Genomic DNA, 25,734 nt, shown 5'->3' on the forward strand with positions numbered 1-25,734 from the left:
GGAATCAAACCTGCTACTAATGGTAATGCAATACATTAATTGATATCTTGTCATGAATAGTATGTAAATACTATGTACATACGTAATGTAAGCACACCAGTCTGTTGAGATTAGCAACCAAAAAAGTAAGGTAACATATATATATATATATATGTATATATGTATATACGTTTTTAGTAGAGTAGAATGATGTCATATTATAGGTTGATGTTATGCATATAGTATAGCTCACAGTAGTAAATTTGGTATAATAAATATGCCATATGGAAAACTTTTTAGACAAACTTATAATTTAATTATATCAGTGTAATAATACTATGGTTTTCTACAAAATATGAATGTTATTAGCATAATGGGCAATAACTATCATTACATATTTATGAATGTACAATGTAACATCAACTGTACCACATGTAATTGTCTTGTTATTCTTTTTGTTTTGTTTTATTCCAGAAAAGTTTTCAATAAAATGATATTTGATTAAAAAAATGGATGTTGATGCCTGTGAGATCCCCATGATATCCCCAGTTGGCCTTTGGAAGGTACCTGTGGCTAGCATTCTTAGTCCTACACATACCTTGGTATCCACTGGGATGAGTCCCCCCTCTGTAGGTTGTGTTTGTGAGGCATGGCTGGCACAGCTCAATAATTTACTGTAGGAGGTCCCTATCCACCCTATAGTGCTCCACTATCTCCAGCTCATGTAGCCCCTGGTAGGTTACCCTGGATCTGTACATTCTTCTCCTTCTCCTCACTGAGGGTTGGTCATCAGCATTCTCATCCTCATCAACCTCAGCCTCTTCCACATGTTGATTTATGTCAACAGCTTAGATGGTTTTCTGAGGTTTACCATGGAATCTTCAAAATTGTAAATAAATTATTTAGACATGACCATTTATCGACATCAAAATGAGTACCTTACTAGGGTCTTTAGAAAATCATGTTATAGACCTGCTTTTCTCTACAGAGATAGCATGCACGATCCTAAAGTTTTTAATAACATTATTAAAGGGCAAGCTCTGAGGATGTCGAGGCTTTGCTCTGAAGATGGTTCCTTTAAGAAAGAATTAACTACTTTAAAAGACAGTTTTTTGAGCAGAGGTTATTATGCAAGAGAGTTGGATGCTATATATTTTACAACTGATAAACTCAGACAAACTAGGGGTAAACCCTATTATTCTGAAAGGGATGAACATGTTATCAATAGGACGAATTCTGAGTTCAAAGTGTTCAAAGTGTCAGTGACACTACCCTATAGCAAGAACACTTCAGTAGTTCAACAGCTCTGATGATGCCTTGTAAGGTGAAAGCGCTAAGTCTCACATCAAAATTACTGCTATTTTGAACAAGTTGTTACCTTGTTCCTAAGATATCGCTGCTACTTAGTTGCCTGGTGTTTTGGTGTGCAGTGGCCGTGGAGTTATTGTTTTATCAACAGGCCATATTGAATAAATGGAATATGCTTTTGCTCGATGATAGAACCAAAGCTATTGTGGGAAATTGTCCAACATACACCTATAAAAATATGAAGAACCTTAAACAGCAGCTTTGCTTTCCTAATTTAAGCCCTTTCAATAGGTTGGTTATGACAAGTTTAGATTATGGCACAAGGAAGTGTGGCTCTTGTCCACAGTGCCAGACTATTGATGAGTCTAGATATTTCAGACATCCCAACATGGGTGAATTGTGGGAAATTCGCTGCAGTGCCAGCTGCAGCACTAGAAATGTTGTTTATGTGGCTTACTGTCAGATTTGTTTTAATTTCTATGTGGGCAAAACAAACAGAATGCTCAGGGAGCGTATACGAGATCAATTGTATTGTCTTGCTAGAGAACAAAATCATAGTGCTTTAGCCAAGCATACACTCTCTATGGGTAAAGAACATGTATTTGCCTTTCAAGTATTACATGTTCAACAAACTGGTGTTAGGAGGGGTAACATTACTAACTTGACTGAACAGGCAGAATTAAAGTGGATGCTTCGTTTGGCAGCACACAGGGGTAGAGGTTTAAATGAATGTGTGCCCCTTAAGCCTGTACTTAAAGCCAGACCACTTAAATAGTACACATCGTATATATTCCAATGATTGCAAAAGTGATATAACCCTTAGGGACTGAGTTTTAGAATTTGTGATTTTAACTGTTTTAATGTTTAATTATTTGTAAAGGTTTGATTAATATATAGTTTTGTATAGTATTAGTATTCTAATAATGATTAATTTCTTATGTTCATAATGAATTATAATCAGTATTTCAATTGATATAGGCTGGATGTGACGTATAAAAAGGGTTGTTTGAATGTTGAGATCACGTCTGATGAAGCGGAAGCTGAATGTCCGTGAAAGCGCTAACGTTTTTGTGACTGAATAAACCATTGTTTTTATCTGCTGTGGTGCTATATGGTGATTTATGGACGAAATACTTGTTGAATTCTGAAGGAACTTATTTGTTTGCAAGCTCTGAGGATCGTTTTATGATAACGCTCTTTATATAGGTGACTGCTGAATTTTTTCTTTGAGAGACATCATTAGAACGCTGGTTTTACTACGCATTTTGAGACTTCTCTCAGACACGCTGTTTCTGCCACGCATTTGGGTTGTTTAATTAATTTGGTCTTTTGTTCTTGGGTTATTTACAATATAAAAAGTGCTTGGCAGCTTCAGACACACCCCGTTTCTTAGCTCTACTAATCTAAGGGCAAACCCGAGCCACAGGGCTCCAATAAGCTTACAGTATGCCTAACACACCCTTCTATGATGTCAGCTTGCTCTTAGGCTTGCACCATGGTCTTCCTGCACCTACACAGTTGGGTGCAGACTAGCCATGAAGGGAAATCTCAGATTCAGTATCATTCCCCTCATTTGCATAGGATTTCCAGCTAATGCCTAGTTACAAGTCCCACACTGAGCCTTCCCCTTAGAAACCACTATTCACTGGCCTTGTTGTCTACTGCCTGCCATTAACTTTAATGGGAAAATTGTGATTTTGTAGGGAAAGCTTTTTTCAGGGTTTTTCTCTTATTTTCCGGCAGATCCCCTTTGCGCGCTGCTGCCTTATGCTTAAAGGGCCGAAATTGGCCCCAAAAAATAAATGTTTTTTTTTTTGCAGCTGTTTTCCATGCCAATGGCCATATATTTGGCCATTGGCATGTTTTACACATTATATACACCCTTTATTTGGAGCTGTCATGGCTCCGTTTTGTAGTTTGCAGAAATGTACTCAGTTACAAACCAGGTAGATTTCTACAAGTTACACTTGTTTTGCATGGATGGCTGCCAGCTTCCTGGATTGCAAATTCACCTCATTTGCATGGTTGTCATCCGCAAATGGGGTAATTTGCATATAGGAGCTGTGTCTGTGCAGGAATAGTGCAGGAGCGTTCATGCACTTCCCGGGAGCTTGTTTCTGGATCTCTATTGCCTCCAGCAGCTCTTGCACTATTCCTGCATGCTGTGCAGAGATTGCTGAATCCTGGGGGTAGGTTTATTTAGAATAATCTGCTTAAGTTCCAGCATTGCTTCTAGGATACCTCAATTTTTTGATATAATTTTCCTCACTTCATTACTTATCCTACTATAGGTGGTGATATAATATAAAAAGTTCTGTCCACCCCTTCAAATTGGAGCATTGTTATAAGCGCCATTATCTGTCTAGCTGAATCTTCTCTATCATTTACTACCTTGTGAAATAAGCACATCCAATAATTTATCATCATACACTCTCTCTGTGAACTCTTGTAGCAGGTCACCCATTTGTTCAGAACATATTTTCCTATCAGTATTTAGTATAATGACTCCCAGCAGCTGGTTTTTGATAATGCCTTTAAAAGTCTGAGTGGCATGCACACTATCTCTATATATGTATCTGTTGGCTTGGACTTCTTCCCTAAATATGTTGGTGTTAATATCATTATCAATTTTCTCCAATTTAACATTTAAGAAACAAATGTTATCCTTGGAAAAGTTAAGTTTAACTATGAGGAAACTGGCTGTAGTGTCCAAGTACTTAACTCAACAAGTTCTAAATATTCCCCCTCCCAGATCAGAGAAACATCATCCGCAAAATACTTATACAATTATATTTTAGATCTAAACAATGGTTGACAATTATAAATTAACTGGTCTTGCCATTGATTGAGGGTAATGTTGGCATACATGTTAGCTATGGACATGTCCATTGCCATACCAGATATTTGGTGATAGACTTGACAGTCAAAACAGAAGCACATTACTAGTTAAAACTGATTCCAACAGCTCACATATAGTCTCTATATCTGTCTCATATATTTCACTGTTTGCACATAAAAACTAATAAAAGGCATCTAGACCATAATTATTTGGAATCACCATAAACAAAGAATTAACGTTTAATGCTACAAATGTGAATTCATGATCTCTCTCTTACATTTATGCTCATCATATAGTTTAGACAAAAAATCTCCTGTATCACATATGTAGAGTTTAACCTTACCAAGATATTTGCCCAAAATGGACTGTAAATATAACAATATAGGCTTTGTTATCCACCTCGTTCCTGACAATAGGTCTCAAAGAGGGTGATTTAAACTCTTATGTATCTTTGGCAACCCATAGAGTACAGATGTCACCGGACAAGGGACATTAAAAAAGTTGAACAACTCAGTACAAATATCATTGCTGGTGTACATCTCCTTTGTTGGCTCAGTCTCCTGGTTTTTCACATATTTTCAGTACAAATATCATTCCCTAATTGCAATTCATAGCTGGACATATTATCCTTATGTATAAACTTAGCAATCTCTGACTTATCAAGTCTCTTAAAGATAGTCTCAGCATCAAAAAAATCATGCATAAAGGACATATAGTCTTCTAAAATTGAAACAGATGCATTTAAAATATTTAATTGTAATTATTTTTATTTGTTTAAATATGCATTCTTTAAGGTATTTATATGCATTTTATTAATATAGCATTTTATGTTCCTTGGAAAATACATTTTATTAATATAGCATTTTATGTTCCTTGGAAAATAAGATTCCCTTAGGGAGAAATGTATACATTTGTATTGTACTGTGTTTTTAACTTTTGTAATTGACTGATTGGGCATGATTTGTAATTGGGGGCTGGTGTTTCTAGAGTGTGAAGTTTCTTCTGGTTGAAATGGTATATTGTCAATTACAAATATGGTATCCTACTCATAAGATATCCTTTCATTTTGATATAGTATTAAGAAAGAAGTTTATGTTTTAAAGAACTCATTCACTTATGGATGCAGTCTAAATGATTTGACTCAGAATATATTGCAGATTACTTGATTTCCAAAATAAATACAGAAACTGAAGAGGTATTCTCAAGTCCTAAATTGAGTATAGTTCCAGGGTTATACAGCCTTAATCCTTAATTCTCCTAACATTATACAAATATGTTGAAACAAATGACATTTGTGATAAATATTTAAATCAGGCAAAAACAGTTTTCACTAGAAAACCTAATTCAAATTGCATTTTCATCAAAAATTACTGTCCCACTTCACTAGTAAAAGCCTGTCTATGAGGCACAGAATACTGGTACCCTGAAGGTGACCGAGATGATCATGTCCTGTCAGATCCTAGCAGGGATGGAGCAAAATAAAGGGTGTGGCTGCTTTCCAGTACTGGAGAGAGGAAGTATTGCATGCAGTAGGGGTGTGCTGGGTAGCTGCAATTTCTCTTTTGGAGATAAACTCAGGAAGATATTATCTTGGAGCTTGTTTTATTTCAGAATACAATCATTTGCAAACAACACATTGTGGGGAATTTAATAAACCCTACACGGTGTTTTTCACCATGTAAGCATCTCACCATGCTGCTTACTCAAAAGTAAGCAGGTTTTATATTCAGTAAACACTGCTGAGCAACACACACACATGCTCCAACACGGGAAGTTCTGTGGCATGCAAATCACCCCATAAGCAGGTGAATCTCATTCAAATCAGTTAGGTAGAATGATCCATCAAGCAGATAGTCAGCACTTCACACGCCATGAAAAATTCTGTGTACAGAAGTGTAGACAAACAAAAGGGGCTGTAAAAATGTAGATATATGGACAGAAATGGCATACCACATATAGATATGAGCAAAACTATCCTCCATTTTGTCTGAAAAATTAACAGAAATAAGTTAAATTAATTTTATTTTTTTTAATAATCTGGGCATGTTTGCATGGTACACAGTGCACAAACATGCTCGTGCACAAACATGCTGTATAAAAACAAATTTGGAAAAAACAAAATTAATATTATGTGACAGAAATGTATTACAGGACCTTATGTAGAGTATCTACAATGGTGCAATGGTGCTGTTGCTAATGTGGTAGAGCTAGGAGGTATGTAGTTTCCAGGCTGTGAGCACAGATCCCTATGCAAATGAGGTAGAGTTACTGAATAGCATAATGGGGTAATCGTGTCCGTATATCCCCTTGGTGTAGGCAGAGAACCATGTAGGTGTTTACAGAGGAGGTAGCTGACATCAGAGTAGGGTGTGTCCAATGACGTTTGAGCTTATTTCAGCATAGCTGTGCTTGTTTGTGCAGTGTGCTGCCATGCCTTTCAGGAGTGTGTGTGTGTGTGTGTGTGTGTGTGTGTGTGTGTGTGTGTGTGTGTGTGTGTGTGTGTGTACTAACTTACAAGCTTTGTTTAGCTAAAGGGCACATGCTTCCATGTGTTTGTGTGGCTTGCAGCTATGCTCAGCGTGGAAGTATGGGGGGTGTACACTAGTGCTAGTCTTTGTTTACCTACAGGGTGCTAGGTTGAGCTGCATGCCACAGTGTTGAGTGTATCTAAAAGCCAATGATATATTAATTAGTTTTGACCCCTGTTTAACTTAAACTAGGGCCTTTAAATGATGTTAATGGTATACTAGGCAGGTGCAATGCATCACAGGTAGCCAATCACACAGCCAGCATCTACAGCAGAGCACTATAAAGTATGCAAAAACCCTACGATCTGATTTTAACCCCATACTCTCCACCACTGGAGTACAGACTTGAGAATATTAACTGAGAGAATTCTAGGGGTTGCTGCAGGTCTGCTACATCTGTATGTTCTAGATGCTGAAGTCAATGCTGCTGCTGCTGACAACAGGCCTATACAGAGAAGGAGAAGAGTGTTCAGGCCCAGGATAACCTTCCAGGAGCTACATGAGCTGGAGATTGTTGAGCGCTACAGGGTAGACAGGGACATACTACAAGAGCTCACTGAGATTGGCTGCCCTCAATTCAGACCAACAGAGGGGAACCCATCCCAGTGGAAACAAAGTATGTGTAGCTCTTAGGATACTAGCTACAGGTACTTTCAAAGACCAACTGCAGACATGATGGGTGTCTCACAGGCCTCTGCTACCAGGGTACTCCACCAGTTCCTGGATGCCATGATACCACATGCCAGTGAGCACATTTCTTTTCCCCTCACCGCTGAGGCGAGGGCCAGCAATATGCAACACTTCTACCATGTAGCACACTACTCTTAGGTACTGAGTACACATCAAGTCACCACCCGGTGAGAAGGGTAGAATCTATGTCAACTGCAAGGGGTGCCACTCCATCAGCTGCCAGGTCAAGTGCTATGCCCAGGGGATTATCATGAATGCGTGTGCTTGCAGCCATGGCAATTATCACAACTCCCATATCTGGCACACATCACATCTGTACCAGATGTTTGCTAGGGGGGACATCCCACATGACCATTTACGGGAGGATGCTGGCTATGCACTAGAACCATGGATTATAACACCCATCAGAAATGGACACACACACACACACACACACACACACACACACACACACACACACACACACACACACTGAAGAACAGCATAATGTGGCACAAGCACAAACTAGGAACATTATAAAGCATGTGCTTGGGCTTCTGATGTCATGGTTTTGGTGCTTTGATATATCTGGTGTAGCCCTGCAGTACTATCCAGCCACATGTGCACATATGTTCACAGTATGTGCTATGCTACACAATATGATCCTGCGGAAACAGCTGCAGCAGGATCAGCAAATGGAAGGGATACACAGCCCCTCATCACTGCCTAGGTCACCACAGCCACAGTCACAGGAGGATTTTGAGGAGGACCCCCCCCCCGATGATGTCCCTGTAGGCAGAAGTAGGCATGTCCAATACAAACTAGCTTTGGCTAAGAGACAACACATAGCACATTCACTGACAACCTAGGACCCTAGGGGCTGAGACCCTACTCTTACTGACATACATATAGTAAAATTGCTGATGCCAGGCAACCCACACAGCCTGTATCTATCCATGTATTGGCTGTGTACTACTTGCATCACACAGAATCAGCCCTGAACTACAGTTCTGTCAACTGCCTCATTCAAAAGGTAAGTCTCTAACCTATACACTACTTGTAATGATTACTATAATATGGTATCATATGTATGGATCTGCTGCATTTATGCAAGGAAATATAGTGGGGTATGTGGACAGAAGTGACACTCACATCGGACTGCAGATACCCAGTCCACTAGTATGTGTTCCATAATATTAACTAGGCCTCATGGTTGGAATATTCACTACTACAGTAAAGGGAGATTTTAAACAGTGGAGTCACATGATATTTGGAGTACTGTCTATCCCAGCTCATGTGTTGTTGTTCCCCCACCCCCAACACAGCACTGTTCCCACTTTAACAGTAAGTCAGTAATACTATATCAGCAGACCAGGCAATCTCAGGGATGTAATATAGGACTTGATCACACATTGTATGCCACACACAATGCATGAATAACAACGTACATATTTAGGCTGTTGTGTGATGAATGACTCCTCTCTGTATGGCAGCCTTTGTGACTCCGTGGACTAGGGAGGTTAGCATGGTTGATGGTTCTAATCTGGAAGTAGTCACATCTTTTTCATAAGAGGTATTATTATGTTGGTGTTTTCACATACAGTCAGTGTGCATCTGGTGCAACATTATGAACATCAGTCACATATTAAGTACAGCAGACAGCTGTGGATGGGTAATGCTGTGGATATTTTGAGTAAAGTGCAGTATTACAGAAACAGGGACAGATGTCATTGTCTCTAAAAAACAAAATCCCAGACTGGAGTACAGGTAGGTGTGGCCTGGAGTCACTTTATAAGTACTGACAGTCCCACTGGGCATGCCCATACACTTATTTAAAATTAACACAATCGCATTGGCCCTTCATCAAAATGACCTGTTATTTATAGATATGTCTATATATACAGACATATGCGTATACATATCAGTTTGTCACTATCTCTCTCTCTCACTGTCTCTCTCTCACATACATAATATATCTATCTATACAGTGTCAAATAGATATATACCAATATCTATAGCTATATATATATATATATATATATATATATATATATATATATATATATATATATATAGATTCATAGGTTCATAGATTAGTACTAAGTTAACTGCCCTTGTGAGCCATTTTAAGCCTAGCCAATTATCCCTTGTGAGACTCAAACCATGCACCTTGTGTTTGTAAGGCAAACACCTTAACCATTAGACCACCCTCCCAACCCATATATATATATATATATATATATATATATATATATATATATATATATATATATATGTGTGTGTGTGTGTGTGTGTGTGTGTGTGTGTGTGTGTGTGTGTGTGTGTGTGTGTGTGTGTATATATATATATATATATATATATATATATATATATATATATATTAGAATGAAACATAGGCTATCCATACATATCTACAATAACACATATACATATCATACACACAAACACACAGCTATATTTATATATACATCCCTGTTATATACATAAATATGTGCTTTGATGTCTGTATTTCCTAGATACCCTAATAATGGTGAGTAAATCTGCACTATCACACATCCATACTGCTGCTCATAGTGCATAATCCACTTACCTACAGATACTTGTGCTTGCTGGATGTCACCATGTAGACAGACACAGTTGAGCAGGTGGTGTAATGTATAATGTTGGCAATGCACACATGGACAGGGCACATTGTTCCTGCCTACAGGTTTGCCTATCTAAGTGAAAAAAGCCACATATGGTCATACTGGTAACTGTAGACACATAGCTAGGATAATAACATTCATCTCACTGCTAGGATACTAGCTGTATATAACTGTATGAAGCAATATCACTCTGCAGGCCACAGATGCTGTGCAACACAAACCTAGTTTGTGTAATGCTCAAGTACTGAGCCTGCAATCACATATGCAACAGACTTAACCTGTGATCTATAGTGTATAAGACTAGATAGGTAGGGGTTGTAGTCTCACTCCAGGCTACTTGGTGCACACCACTTCAGGCTACTTGGTACACATGTGTGTATATCCCTGAAAAACAACTGCCATGCACTCGAGCTGTCCACCTGCAATACTTATGTACTTTTTGGCCCTGGCTTCCAAACTGCCCTCTTCTACAAGGCCTGATGATGTGCTCCACCTTAAGACTACCAGCTGAAAAGGTAGAATTAGGCTTAATCCGTGGCAAGTGTGTTAAGTACTGTGAGTTATAATGTATAAGAGTAGATAGTTGGGGATTCTATTCTCATTCCAGACTACTTGGTGTGTGTGTGTGTGTGTGTGTGTGTGTGTGTGTGTGTGTGTGTGTGTGTGTGTGTGTGTGCACGTGTGTGTGTGTGTACCCCTGAAAAACAACTGCTATGCCCTCATGGGCTGTCTACCTGCAATGCTTATACACTTTTTGGCCTTGTAACATACTGCTGGCTCCAAAACTGCCCTCTTTTACAAGGCCTAATGATATCATCCACTCTAAGAATACCAGCTGACAGTATAAGGTCAGATTTAAGCCATGGCATGTGCAATAAGTACTGTGAGCTATAGTGTGTAAGACTAAATAAGTAGGGGTTCTAATCTCACTCCATCTACAAACTCCATCTACAAACTACTTGGCATGTGTATGTTGATATGGTGTAAATGTTATCACCTTGGTAATCTAGAAATAAGCAGGGTTTTGCAGTATTTTATTTGTAGCATATAATGTGCCCCCAAAGGACTGACCACAATAAGGCCTGCTGATGTCATCAAGCATAATATGTCTTGAACTGATAGTACTAGCAGACTTGTTGTGTTGTGTGCATCACCTACTGTGATCTGTAGTGTGTACCATTACATAGGTAAGTGTTCTCATCTGTATACTGCCACTGTTCTCATCTATATGCAACCAACTTGCACTACATGTGTGCCTTGGCATGTCCTTTACACAGTGATTGGAAGTGGTGCTAGCCTCAATGTAGCCAGGTACAGTATGTGTGTGAGACTGTTAGAGCATTTTACATAATGTTATGGTAATTTGAACTTGACTAGCTTAATGGCCATATAGCCCTCACAATCATAGACATCTTTATACCCGTAGTTACAGGATCAGCACATATTGCCCCAGTCCAAGAGGGACACAGGCAGAAGCCCTGTGTTGAGATGTTGTTCACTCAGTCAATCATACAGAAGGCATGTGCTGACGTCCACTAAGGTGCTCTGTGTGCCATTAGGCAGGGTTCTGTTTCAAAGGTGTGTTTAAGTCTGCTAGACAAATCTCTCCCACAAACATGTAGTACTAATTTTATTTATGAGTTAATGTCCTTACAGTGAGTTATCCATCTATTATTCCTCCTACAGATAGGCAGCATATGTAATCAAACAGGGTCACACATTGGCCGATATGCAAGGCACAGATTATCTCTGAATAGTGTAAATGCCACAGGCAACAATGACACTCATTGCAGATGATCCCCATTGAGCATATACTGAAGACGTGAAGTGTCCTTGTGAGGTACCATATTGTTGTGTGCAATTGCTAGTACTGCTTGGAAAGGTATATCAACAAATGGCCATTGCACTCAGATATTGGCATGCTAAGGGAAGAGTACTTGGAGGTTATGAGTATGTCACTTACAGGTGACTGTGGCCTCAGCTATGCCATATGATTGCTGCCATAACACTGTAGAGACATGGTGATCTGAGGGACATTAGGTGTAATCCTATGCGGCTAGGTCTGTGTGCCCAGTTCATTCACCCCTGAGTATGTACAGCACATGTTGCAACTGATGTGGTACTTAGCAGGTACATAGGTCTAATTGATGGAACTGGTACTAAATATATATTTGCATGGAGTTTATGGCCATTAGTATGTCAACAGGCATGTGTATACAATACCCTCTTGCAGGATAGTGACATACCATAGAGGCTCTATGAGTGTCCACAATGTGCAGGTATCAGCCAACATTGTTAGCCACAGTCAGTCAGTAGTCATGTGTATTGTGTTTGAATTTATTCCAAGCAGTATAGGATGCAGGACTGCCCTGTTGAGCACTGCTGCTTACAGATCAGCTATTGGAGGCAGATGTCCATATGTTGCGTATGTGTGCCAGCAGTGGGCCACTAAGTGACCTCTACAATGACAGTATTATGGTTACCTGAGTGTGTGCTTTGTAAATGTTACCTGAGTGGGGGATATAGTCAGACAGTTTGGCTCAGTCTAGGGGGCTGTATGCCCTGATGTATCCTCACCCAGGTCCTTGGTGACTGCCTCGGAAATGTCCACCACATGTAACAGTCATGCTACACTTGTCATACATCAAAACTGTGTGCAGTCAACTGTGTGTAGAACATGTATATGTGTGCTGTTCAACTCCATGATGATTGCCCCTATGGGCATACAGATATGGATATTTAGACAAAGAGATGGACAGTTATGTTAGTCAGTGGATGCACCATCTCTGTGCAAGGGTATAACAGTTGTCGTTGTCCACTCAGCTCCTGTGCAGCCATAAGTGTCAGTATGGTTGCAAGGGCTTCCCAATGGTGTAAGTAATCCTTGTCAGATCACATGTGGGATGCAGCCTGGAATGTTAGCCTATGCAATAGATGCTGTGTATTTGCCAGTGAAAGGCCAGTTACGAACTGCTCTGTAAATATGGAAGGTATGGGACAGGTTGTAGGAATGTCATGTATCACATGTGGTGGAGACAAGGGAGTGTAGTTGATGCAAACAGTGTGGAAGTACAGGTCAGGTATGAATACAGATCCATCATGTGTGGCATCATGACATATGAGATCACCGAGAATCTGCGCCTGTCCTTTGAGGTCACACATGTAACTACACTGTGCGTTGTGGTTCTCCTTTGTGTGGTTGTCTACTTTTGTCACTTAGCATGTCTACTTAACATCACAGCAACACTATGTGCTTCTTTTAGCTGAGGGTGTACTGCCTCCAAGTCACGGGGGCATCCTCACCCCAACTGTCACATAGCACTGTCCACCTGTTATTGTACAGACTGCTAATGGCAGTTGCCCACCAAACAGGTTTGCTGAGCCATGACAAGCCTGTGTCCCTCCTGTTACATACATCCGAGTTCATGCAGTTGAAATACTGCTGACATAATGCATGGGTGCAGAGCACTGCATACCTGCCTATCCCATCTGAAGGGTATGGTTTAGTCACACTATGTCAACCATCCCACAGGAGGTAATAAATGGCTTTCTTGACATATTTTTCTATATCGTTTGCAAGGGGGGTACATGCCAGTAGTTTTAAGGAGACTGATCTGTGGCCAGATCCCACCAGGGAGGACCTCATACTGGGGGGATGGCTGTTCTGCTCACCCATACTGGTAAACACATGATGCAATACATCGGATCCCTATGTGGGGATATCACAGCACTGCTGCAGAGCATTGTAGGTAAGGACCTGGACCACCATTTGGGCAAGTGAGCTGCAGCATGACTAAGCAACACAGTATGTACATATTACACTTCCCTAATGAGTATGTCTGTGCTCTGTACAGACACCTTGCATGACTCTCTTCTTGCAACATACAGGAAAGTAACTGCAATATTTACTTGTAAAGAGGACAACTAGCATGTAGTGTCAAGCAGTGTCCCCAGATCTCTGAGTCATGTCACTTGAAATGCCATGATAGAGTTACCATGGATACAAGCACTAACACTGTCATACATCTACTGACACTGGACCAAACACTATTACTTTTGTTCAAGTCCAGATCATGCCTACCAACTGTAACCAGAGGAGTCCATTGATTGTTACACTATGCAATGGATGTCGGATATATGTATCACTCCACCAATCATGGCCTGACAAGGTGTATGACAATATTAAGCCAGCAGGCCTTGCTGGAAACTGTGTACATCATGTACAGAGCTGTATGTCAGCTGGTGGATAAGCAAGTGTCTGACAGCCATAATCTGAGAATATAGCATTGGTAGACCTATGCTGCAATGATGCCAGTCACCAGTGAAGTTCACCATCCTCCATTATTGGCATAACCCATCTACCTATTCCCTCTCTGCAGTCCCAGCCACTGTCAGTGACCTCAGACTAAATACATTAGCAGGTGATTGTATAGTGGGAGCTGTCACAGAATCCCACACAGAACCAACAGTTATCCAGGATGGTCTAAGACACAGTCAGTTGTTCTCCGAGTCACTGACAAAGACTAACTGCCAATGACTGCACAATACTATGCAGTGAAAAATCATTAAACCCTGCAAAGTATTGTAGTGTCCTCACACCCCACACCCCATACAGTTGAGCCATTACACATGGAGTTATGGACACAGAGAGTAATGTAGTCTTTGACTTTCACTGGTTGGTAAGATGTGGGGATGCATTTAGTGCTGTACAATCTGTACCGACAGGTTTGGGATGTCACTGCTATACTAATGTGACAGTCATCACACCTATCATTGTGTGCAATGGCACCCTTGCTATGTCACTACACAGCTATATTTTACAACTATAGCAGCCACACATGTTCCATGATACACCAATACACAGTGTAGATAACGTGTTCTATGGAGTCCGTGTCATGACCGTACATGTGTAGTCTGTCTCCTAAATGCTTTGGAGGGGATGTGTATGTATTCATACAGGGAGGTGTCAGAGCCCACTGTGTACCTACCGCGTATCCATAACAGGACTAACAAATGTCTCACCTGTTGCACACATCTGCTGTGACACACATCATGTGGAGGTTACCAAATGGGATGCAGAACATGACATTAATAACTGGTGTCGGGCAACCGTCTGTACTGGACACAGGATATTTGTAGATGGGTCACCACCATCACCACAGCTTGTAGATGTGTGAGTTCCCAAAACCCTGGTGACAATAATCAAGGGTAGCAGTCCTGTTCACTGATTAGGGATGCATGAGTATGCTGAATGCCACCATTGTCCTTGTTAGCCTGTTATACACATATATACCTATGGAGCCATGCACTTATAGTGCTGTACCTTGCTGAAGACATATTTCTGCTGTGCTGACATGCCATCCTGTGCTGCTTTATTGCCACTGCGTACCCATGTGTTATTCCAACAGACTCCTGAAACAGAAAAAGGTCTGTGACACACTTGTCACTGTATAACTATACAGCCATTACAAAACAAGGTACAAAAAAGTATGCTGCGTACTCATGACAAATGCCATCATACAGTATCTGTCATTAACCACTACAAGTAGCATGGCAAAACAACACTGCATTACTCAAGTACATGTAAAGTAATATAGTCACCCTGTACATCAGCCACAAAGCTTCATTTCCCTGCATTGATGGTGAGGATGACAGGGATGTGGCACAGGTGTCATTAGTTGCATAGGGTGTTGTGTGGGGGTGTAGGAGGCCTAGGCTGACCCAAACGGTTGACAGCATGTGTGTGTGACTCAGGAAGGGAAGCAGGTAAATGGACCATGGAAGGGTTCCGTGTGTGTTTGTAGGTGACCTGCATTTGACATTGGTGTGTGAATGTGTGCATATACACAGTTCACCATCAATGGCCCTGAACACAGGAAATGGCTCTGCCAGGAGTTGCAATGGCACCTCCATGCCCAAGGTCAGAAGCTGTGCTAGTACCTTATGGTGACTGCTGTCTGCTAGAACTGTGTCCCCCACAGGAATGTCCGGTATCATAAGCAGATCGCCTGCCATGTCATGATGTGGACAGCACACTCCCCTCTGTATCACTGGATGTACTGCCACTACGGGAGTGTGATTGTGCATGGCCACTTGTACTCATAGCAGATGGGGTTGCTGAACTACGTCCACACATCTGATGCTCAACTCCAACCACATATTCCAGCACAGACAATCTGCAGTCCAACACAGTAACTGTGTCAACCCACCTTCTGTCCACTACATCACGGATATCAGACTGTGCTGGAATCATAACCCTAAGCATATGTCTGGTGTTCCATTCAGAAAGTGCCTGTACCTCCATGATGGCCTGAAACATACACCAAGTGACCCATGTTGTGACACCTGCAACAAGCAGGCCTCCTACAAGTACCCCTGTCAATCCACCTGTGTGGGACCCACCAGGTCTCTGGCTATAGCCAGTGTCTGCACCTTCTGACTGTACAATATCTGTGGCCGCTGGGGACAGGGTATGTGTGGGAATACTGACTGTATGCAGTAACAATGAAGGCAGTAGTGGGATGTCAATCTCTTGGACAGATTCAGCCCCTGAAACCCCCACCTGTGCCACACTGTGGCCAACATCATCATCAGGTCTGAGGAGATACTAACATCAGGTTGTGTAGGGACAGAGACCAACCCCCATTGACCTGTGATAAGAAAAGAAAAATCAGTATATTAATACCTGCAATATTATGCTCTGCAGTACTATGTTGTGATATATGTAAGGCTCTATACACTGTCATCACTATGACAGACCTGTTGAAAACCCAACCTCATATAGTAGGACATGATGATAGTACTCTTCCCACTAACAGCTGTAGTTACCTGAAAATCTCATTGGTAACAGTGAGGTACACTGTTGACATTTGTGTAGACTCTGCACAGTTGACACATATGACACTCTGTAGTGTCCTGACAATACCATCACATCTGTCAGTGTGGCCACACCTACAAAGCATAGGTATGAGTCTAACATGTGTACAGTCAGAATATATGTGTGCAGTTGGCAAGCATGCCAACAGTACAGCAATGCAGGCAGCAGGCTTGGTATGACAGTCTAGCGATTACAATGATGTCAACCTACATCTATAACAAAACAGTGTCATGTTTACCAGAAGCAGGACCACTGTCTTGGCCAATACCTGATGGACCTGTGAAAAGTTGAGGGAGAGGTAATATTAGTACCACCGCATGTTTTACCACCATACAGTAATACAGCCATATATCTCACATTTGCAGTAGTTACTGTGTTAATTGTTATATTGGTCAAAATCTGAGCATGACAGTCAAACTGCAGTGACCCCCCTCAAAGCAGACAGACCTAACACCCATGTAAGACTATGTATGCCCTGAGACATTGAATGCTACTGGATTGCAATGCTGATCAAACTAAGCTTACTTGTACGGTCCACTGCCATGGACACTGTGGCACCCACATCCATGATGTAGGGTGTTATGGATGTTGGGAGCTGTCATGTGTGCCTAGATTTGCTAGGAATTCCTCGGTAGTTGAGAGTGGTTGCTCTGGTGCATGCCTTCCACTGGTGGTACCACAATATCTGGCTACATCTGCTGCTCTTCTGCGTTTGGCATTGATCATGTCCATTGTGCAGTGTTGAACCTGCTCATATGTCCTTCCCTGATGACCAGTGGCACTGACATCATGGATAAGGCAAGGTCAGCATACAATGTCTCCCACTGTTCTCTGTTGTGCCTCCCCCTGGACAGTAGGACTTCATAGTGTTGATGGAGTGCTTCTACTATTAACTCATTCTCCGCATCAGTGAAAGCTGCATGGCATCTTGCATACATGTTCCCCTGAAAGACAACAACATGGGAACACATGTCAGGATCACATATATGGAAGTACACTATGTAGAGATACAGCAAGGACAAAATGGCTGGCAATATCCACTGCTTGATCACACATGTCATATCCCACAGTGCACAAATATACTAAGCATTTGGATACAGCCAGATTACTGGTGATAGTCAGGTAGTCCCATGTGTGCCATGACAGATACTGCTGTATGTTCATACAGCCGACACTGGAGTCTATTGTAGTGTTTCCCCAAGGGGCGACCTCCCTGATAATATGTTAAGCCAACTGCGCCAAACAAATAGCAGTGTGCTCTTACAGCCACTGTAAATGAAGAGTTCCATGAGCCAAGTGTGTCAGATTGACAATATACATTCCACTCATGATGTCCTGCACATCCTCTGTATGTGTAACAAATCTGTAGATCATTGACATGTCATTATCACAGTTCTAAGAAAGGCTTAAAGCTGCAATCCCTATTCCCCATAAGTATAGTCAGACATCTGCATCCTGATGTAAACAAGATGGTTACATACTAGATGGAGTGTAGCAGTCCTCTGCTGATATGTGATGATAGTTAATACTTTGCATATGTGTGGCCTACGTGAGGAAAGTCTCATATAGAATTATTCCCCATAGCCAGCTGCTTGTCTTATTAACATGTTTCTCATCAGCAGGTGATTGCCTCTTAACCAGCCTGTGGTTCTGAAATACTAATTGCAGCCAACACAGCTGATTTGCACTATCAGGCAATCACATGTAATCACAGTACAATATATAAGGCCTTCAAGTAGATTAGGGCTATTTCTGATATGTTATGCAGACATTACTGGGGTGTGAAGACTACTTTATCGCAGAGGGTAGGCCTGTAGCAGCAACATTTAAATAGAGATGGGTGTACTACAGGCTGCAGCTGCTGCTGCCGGTAATAGGCATAGGCAGAGAGTGTGAACACTTTGGAGGACAGAAAGCTGTAGAAGTAACTGTGGGAGCTGTGTCAGCCTTGTTGTAGGAAAAAGAACCAGAGAGAGGGTACTCTTTCCAGTCCAATTAAGGCATGCATTTAATGTAAGTCTTTTAGGCAACAGTATCGCTAACAGAGTACTAGGCCACATGTTTGTTGTGCCCTTGACCAGCATTGGGGATTAATATAATAATATGTCCATCATTTGGGTGACTGTCAGGCTATGTGTTACAGTCTGGTAGTAATTTGGAGTGTGTATGATGGCAGTGCATGTTGCAAACAGCTACTCCAAATGTGTATGTTAGCTGTGCAGCTGTGCTAATTGGCAGTGTAGGTTTGAAAGGATTGTGTGGGGCACTCTGATATTAGTAGCCCTCATTTGCAGGACGTGAGTTGAAGTTCTCTGTGAATGCATATTAATTAATGATGTAACACTTTATGCACTTATATTTTTGCTATAGGGATATGTGAAGTGTGATTCTATCTGCAGGCCAGTGACTTCCATCAGTGAAATGCAAGCATTTCATTTGATATGCATTATGAAAGGAGGAAGCTACACAAGATAGAGCAAAATCCTTAAAATAAGACACACCCTTCACACTATAAGTAAAAAAAGAAAAAACTAAGAAATCTCCCAAAAAAATTTTGAGAGAAAAAAAGAGAAGAAAAAAAAAAAAAAAAGACAATCATAGCTTAGCTATGTTGTTAGCCTGGGTGGAAAAACCCAGATATGCACTCAGATATGCAAATAAATGATGTGAATGATTACTGATCAGACATTCCCACCAACATACTGGCACAACAGGTTCAGTGCAAACTTCTCCCCCCAAAAGGAAAGATATCTATACAATACCAAGCGCATTGCAGCCCCCCCAACTCCAACAACGCTTCCAACTGCTCTCCAAAGCAAAACAAAACAAAGCATGGATGGGATGGGTGTGTGTCCCCCACGTGTGCTCCACTAACTCAACACAGCTAGGAACCCACAGCTAGGACAGCTGTTTAATCATAGTCTTACCTCTGATGGCGCCAGGGGACGCTGTGCAACTGTGGTCCCACTTCACAAAGGACCCACTGCCAACAAGGCCCCATTAAAATTACCCCCCCATTAGCTTGCCGTGCGAGGATGCCAGCCCGGATCATAAAATACATAATGATAAAAATAAATAAGATATATGGATCCTGGTAGACTTTGATCCATTCAGTTTGGCTTTGTCAAAGGCAGATCATCATTGATTAACTTGGTTGAACAAAACAGTCAGTCACCAAAGTCCATTGATGAGGGAAAAGGCAGTCCATACAGCCCACCACCCTGGCAAACCGGGCCTCAATGAAAAACTCCAATCATTGTAAAACTCATCGTCATCAAAGATTAACCCAAACATCACAAGATCAGAACCCACAGGGTCAGAGTTGCTGGACAGGGTCAGAGAGCCCAAGAAGTCAGGGTCACATGTCAGACTCCAGTCCTCAGTCCCACTCTTGTTTAGGGAGTCCTTTCTCCAGTACAAGCAAACATGGGAGGGTATTCCTGACAAAGTTTGCACATAGGCAAAATATGAAAGACAAAAGTTAGCAGATGACTGCAACAGAGCGCCATAGTAGAAACCACAGTGAAACAGATAACAGAGAGAAGAGCCACAGCCAGATACAGAAACGGATAACTGGTGCCAGAGCCAAAAAAAGCAAATGCCAAAAATGCATAGTCATACCTAACCTATGAACCTATGTGGATAAAGAGTGCATGACTCAGGCATTATTTACTGGCCTCACAACACTATAATTTCACTGCTACACACCACAAGATTGAACCCAGGACTGTGTGTAGCAAAATGTACTGTTTTTAATGTACAGATTAAGCTACTGAGTCACTGCTGTGACAGCTGTATTTGCAAGATATATGTGCACACATACAGGGTGTAACAAACATTTTCTACATCCATCAGTATGTGCATGGCTTTATATGGATGTATGTCTGCACCAGGGCTCCAGTTGAACATGTATTTTGCCATTAATACATTAGCAGGTGACTTTCTACATGTTGCTGATAAAAGGGCACATTTACCTCACCTCCAATCACAGGCCTCACTTACATCCATTATCATGTGTTTGGCTGTCTAGTGCTGTACTATTACACCAGATTCCAAGGTCACTCCCATTTTTTCCATGACATTTATCAAGTTTGTGCGGCTCAACGGGCAGCGGCACTGAAACATGCTTAATGACTGTAACTGGCAATTACTATGTTTTGTTTAAACCGCCTGTTTTAATTAAGAGACATATGGTGTGGCAGGGTAATACAGTGGTCTGCAGGTGTGATGGTTTTGAGTTCAAAATATGGGACAGGTGTTTATTTTTTAAGTATGTATCATAATTTTAAAGACACATAAAGTATATATAGCTCTATTTAGCTGAGCTTAGCGAAACTGTGTGACACGGCCAGTTGTGCAGCACCACACTAAAACAATATAAAGAAAAGAAAAATGGGGAGATAGGAAAGTGGTGAAATGGGGTGCAAACAGAGGGAAAAACATAGTGAATGGCAGGTAGGGATTTGCAGGAAGGGTGCAGGAAAGAACCATAGCTATCTATTTCTTGTACAGCAGCAACTGTGCACTTTGACAGAATTTGTACATAACTTTGAGCTCTCAGCCCCAGAGAGAGGGGTGAGGACAAAATATCTTAGTTGTCAAGCCAACTGGACCAAATTATGTGTGTCCAGTGGACACGTGAAATAGAGACCTATGTATGGGACAATATTTTTTGGGGGACAGGTGCCCATTTTTTTTTTTTTAAGGTGAGAGTGGAATGTTGGGGAAGGGACATAGGTATGTGTGGTGGAGGTAAGTTAGGTAGGTGAGGATGCATTTGCAGACAGACAAGACAAACAAGGCAGAGACAGGGGTGGTGTGTGACACATGAGGGAATGAACACCTTGGATAGGGAGGATGTTGTGGAAGCTAAGTCCCACATGCATCCACAAGGCAGCAGCGTGACTCACATTCCCACTCATGGGGCTGCCTGTACAGCTCTGTCAGTGCCCTGGGGTTGGCAGTGGTGGAGGCTGTACACCAGGGAAAGGCTGCCCCACCAGGCTGGTCAGCATGTCTTCAGTCTGGAACAGGTGGTGGTCAAACTCATAGTAGACTGTCCTGCACACCAAAACTGGCAGCTCATTCCAGGGGAAGACTCCCCATCCACCACCGCTCCCAGAGGGGGGCCTGTCTCCATCCAGTGGGGTGGTACTACCCAATACCGCAGGTAGTGCAGGGGCAGCAGAGGGAGCACCCCAGGTCTGGGTCCCAAATGTGCTTGGACCTGATGCCATGGACAGATGAGGCAAGGTAGGTGGATCAGCTGGAATTTGCCTACCTTGAAGTGCTGTGGTAAATGAGGTATAGCGATAGGTTAAGGTTAGTAATAACCAAACCATCGTTAGTATTAACAGAATGGAACATCATATTTATCTATCCAAGTCCATATTAATGCATATTATGTGTAACACAACAGTCAGTATGTTAACAGTATGTCAGTAAGAAGTAAACCATAAGGCCAACAAAACAGTTTAACAAAATATGTTAATATTGAATCATAATAAAACAAAACCAGAATAAATCACATTTTATCAAAAATATAGTTAGTTTAACAAAATAATTTAATATTAAATCAGAATAATAAATAACAATAATAGATAAATGAAGTCAAGGCGTGGGGAGAGAGAGAGAGAGAGAAACATTCCATTACTCACAATGCAGACTATATCCCTGAAAACACTGATAATAAATACTGTACAACCGAGTAGCATCAGTTTTGAATACAGTGACTACAATTCTCCTATAGCTCATGTAGGAAGTACATACTTCTCAAGCTGTTAGCATGGGTCAGTATGAGCCTAGCAATAAGAAATGCAGGCACACAACTACACAAAACACTTTCACATAATGTGGACTTGTATAACTAGCAAGGTGTTCTATAAGTGGATATGGTAATACATTGCATTCCAGGTAATCATTTTTCTGGTAATCATGTGACAGACATATTGGGCAGTTTTAATTACATTATAAGAAATTGGGACACTTGAGAGGCATGTTTGTGTACAGTACATAAACTAGACATTCATCATGCCTTAGTTGGCAGGCATGGGAATAGAACCCAATAGCTGTGACTGCAGGGGACATCTGCAAAAAATGTAACTATTGACTGCAGCAGCTTAGTACAGAAATGCAAGGAATGCAGCCATTCTGGGAATATGGAGATAGGTGTATTTAAGAATCAGCAATGCTGCTTAATACTTTATTGGTATTGCTGATAAGTGTCTGTGAAATGTTAGCACAATCATATCTGCGCATAACATGGGCTACCTCAACCATATACCTTTTGTTCTTGGAGTGGGAGGCAATGAGAGCAGTATGTGACTGCATTCATTTTGCATTCTATCACTATTACAGTGTTATACTTGACTATAGTGACAATAGAACACACATGCATGGAATACAGCCATACTGCATTTAGTAAAACAAATTTATTTAGGAAACAACAATGCTGCTTAACACTTTATTGGTACTGTGGATAAATATCTGTGAAGTCCACACACAATATGTGCCCATAGAGTGGGCTACCTCACCCATATACCCTTATTACCTGGAGTAGGAGGAATAGAGAGCATTATGTGACTGATATTGGCCTGTAGATAGTATTACACTTGACTGCAGCAACCTTACCATAGACAAGCAATATATACAGCTCTACTGCAACGGTCATGACAACGCATTCCTGCTGTACACCATTTTGCTTACTGTTATTGGCATTGTTTATTGTTTATTACAATACAGTTATTGTTCATTTATTGCACTCCAGCTTTAATTGCCCATTTATTGCACTACAGTTCTACTTGCCTATGTATTGCACTACAGTTTTTCTTGTGTATACTTTATTGCAGTAAATGCTTTACTCTTTCTTGCTAATTGCATTTCAGTTAGCATAATAAATCTCTATGTACCATACTCACAGCACAACCTAGCCAGGCGCCCATCATGGGACTCAACATAGTGAGGCCTTTCAGCTGGAGCTGATGGAAAAGAAGCACACCATTATTCATACCAGTTCTGCAGACACATAGCTTGCAGTTAGATTAAACAGTGGAAAACATATTTACGTATTTGTGGGGCATTCCCTGCTATGGCCTCTTGGACCCGGGTGCCAAAAGTTCCCTTCTTTCTCCTCTTCAGGTCATCAAAATGGTGGTGACACTGCTCACCTGTGAGGGGGATACCAGTAACACTGGTGAGTTCCCTGGCCAATCAGTTCCAAGCCTCTGCCTTACATTCTAAGTCCTGGAAACCACCCTGCATCAGTGTGGGTTCATAATTTCTTACCAGGAGCACAACAAACAAACTCCTGAACAGCCCATTTCTACACCCAAAAGCATGCACCTTTGCCAGCACTGCCTGCCATATCAACAGATGATTAGACTCCAATGAATAGTGCAGAATTCCCACCTATTGGCCTGAATATATGCCATTTTCCCACCCTTATACATCATTGAGCAACATTCAAAAAAGTGTTGCATTGCTTAGCATCACAAAAAACAGCTAAACAGCTTGAAAACCTGCACAACCACGGTTTTAGCTAAGCTTAGCACTGGGTAAACAGAAGTAGCCATTAGTATGTTTAACCAGTGCTCAGCATAGTGCAGCAGTGCCATATTTCACAAATTTGTTTTTAAAATTAAACATACATAATAAATTAAATTACAGATATCTTATGACTGCTGTGGACTCAAACCCAGGACCTACTAAACATTAGACTGTAACTCTACCCATTTAGCTACTTGGATATTATGGAAACTAGTATACCTTCACATATTATAATGGGTACCTGTTAGCGTTGCTAAGCACTATGGTGCTCAGTGCAAATATGCTTAAATACACCCAGAAATAAATAATAAATTGCATCCAGTTTCTATACATCCGGTTTCTTTTTTTAAATGTCTGGCAACTGTCAGCTATGTATGTATGAGTGCAGCTTGGCTATGCAGTGCTCTGCATCATGCGAACAGCAATTTAAAAAAGTTACATAATTATGATAATTAATTGCATCCAGTTTCTATTTTTAGATGTGTAGCAGGTGTCAGCTGTCTATATGTCAGCACAGCTTGGCATTGCTGTGTTCCACGCTATGCCACAAAAACATACAAAGAGGAAAGAAATCCATTACAATAAAATATTACACATTTGAGCCACTTCACAGCATTTCAACAGTAGTGGGAAGCGTTACAGGGAGCCTCACACTGTACATAACACAAGAGCAGGAATTCACAATGGATGGCCTCTACACTTCTCCCTACATGGATTCCTATGCTCTCCCTTGGCAGTGCACAATGGTTAATATGCATAGAGTGGTGCTGAGGGAGAAACGTGGCCATGTACATGGATATATTCCATGTAGGCCGTACACAGTGCCTACACAGATTTTATAAAATCCTAGGGATTGTCTTTACTCTGAAAGCAACTAAAGCCTTTAATCAAATACACATTCCCTTTGTGCAGTATTGACAAGTTTTGTGTGATTTAGGTTTTAAATGTCATGCTATAAAAGTCTGGCTATCAGCTCCTATCAAATGTATAACAGGCACTATGCAAGGTCGCCATTTGTTACCCTTCCACTTGATTCTACAGGCAACATTTTCAGAAATCCTTCAGAGCCATAAGTTAACAGGCAAACTAAATCAGTAATACTTCTTTTTCAGACAACATTCTTGTATATTTTCAAAATGCAAATGCAAAACAAAAAATTATTCCATATTTGCTCAAGATACTTGTCCTTACAAAAAAACATTATTTTTGAGTTGCATGCTCCAAGGTTATGACTCAGAATTTTTAAATTTGCTCACTTGAAAATGCAGATGGCTAGGCATCTTATGGTCCCCTTCAAAGTTTTACTAGTAATGATCTCATATTCCTATGTTCTGAATGAGACAT

Source organism: Protopterus annectens, chromosome 8.part0 (assembly GCF_019279795.1).
Source record: "Protopterus annectens isolate FY-2018-M chromosome 8.part0, PAN1.0, whole genome shotgun sequence".
NCBI classification, from domain to species: Eukaryota; Metazoa; Chordata; order Ceratodontiformes; family Protopteridae; genus Protopterus; species Protopterus annectens.